Raw genomic sequence first — 1258 nt, 5'->3', positions numbered from 1 at the left:
AAATTAAAAGCCCTCATCAAAACCTCTGAGTTCCAAATATTAAAATTAAATAAAATTGTTCAAGAAATTGTAGAAAACTGTAAAGCCTGTGCCTTAACAAATGCCAAGACCGCTGCTGAGACAGCCGGTAAGAGACTGAGAGGAGACCAACCTGGAGCATACTGGGAGGTGGATTTTACTGAAGTAAAAATCACCATGTATAACTATAAGTATCTGCTAGTGTTTATAGATACCTTTTCAGGATGGGTCGAAGCATTCCCCACCAAGTGGGAGACTGCAAACGTGGTAGCCAAGAAGATCCTGGAAAAAATTTTCCCACGATTTGGGATACCCAAGGTAATTGGGTCAGACAATGGCCCAGCCTTTGTTGCCCAGGTGAGTCAGGGACTGGCCAAACAACTGGGGGTGAATTGGAAATTGCATTGTGCTTATAGACCCCAGAGCTCAGGTCAGGTAGAAAGGATGAATAGAACTCTAAAAGAGACCTTAACTAAAATAGCTATTGAGACCAGCGTAAAAGATTGGATTGCTCTCCTTCCCTTCACACTGTTCCGTGTGTGGAACACCCCAGGGATCCTTTCACTTACCCCCTATGAAATCATGTATGGGGAACCATCCCCTCTTACTACTGTAAATGTGAAGTACAATGATGCCAGTTTTACTGATTCTGCATCATTAATGACTCATTTGAAAGCTTTAGAAACATGTCAAAAGGTGACCTGGCCAATGCTTCCAGAGATTTATAATGATAAATTGCCTCCCCTCCTGCACAATTTTCATGTTGGAGATAAAGTCTTAATCCACCAGCACCAGACCAGCAATCTCGAGCCTCGCTGGAAAAGACCATATCAAGTGCTGCTGACTACCCCTACAGCTGTTAAAGTAGACGGAGTAGCAGCTTGGGTCCATGCTTCTCATGTCAGGCCAGCTCCGACCAGTAAAGATGACCAGTGGACTCTGGAAAGGACTGATAATCCTTTTTGGTTGCGCCTTCGTCGGGACAGCCACAAGTAACCACAACCCACATGCCCCTCACAACCTCACCTGGGTAGTCCAATCTCGAGCAGGGAACGTTGTATAGTCTATCTCTGCAACTGCTACCCCTTGGACCTGGTGGCCAGATCTGTACCCTGACCTCTGTAAGTTAGCCCATGGAGCCCCTGCAGACTGGGACGTAGAAACAACCCTTAAACCCACTGCTCCCTCATGGCCCACTCCCAATGACGCTCAAGGCCTTCTAGCCCCTGCCCTCCTCGGA

General features: G+C 46.6%; 1 pseudogene; it reads left to right on the top strand.

Annotated features, from left to right (window-relative positions):
* LOC102869601 overlaps positions 1–1014 on the top strand; it is a 5139-nt pseudogene extending 4125 nt beyond the window's left edge.
* Positions 1015–1258: the final 244 nt, after the last annotated feature.

This window comes from Elephantulus edwardii, unplaced genomic scaffold (genome assembly GCF_000299155.1).
Source record: "Elephantulus edwardii isolate Elephantulus edwardi_28Jun2011 unplaced genomic scaffold, EleEdw1.0 scaffold00088, whole genome shotgun sequence".
NCBI classification, from domain to species: domain Eukaryota; kingdom Metazoa; phylum Chordata; class Mammalia; order Macroscelidea; family Macroscelididae; genus Elephantulus; species Elephantulus edwardii.
Note: the sequence above shows the minus strand (reverse complement) of the source record. Positions and strands in the feature narration are given on the sequence as shown.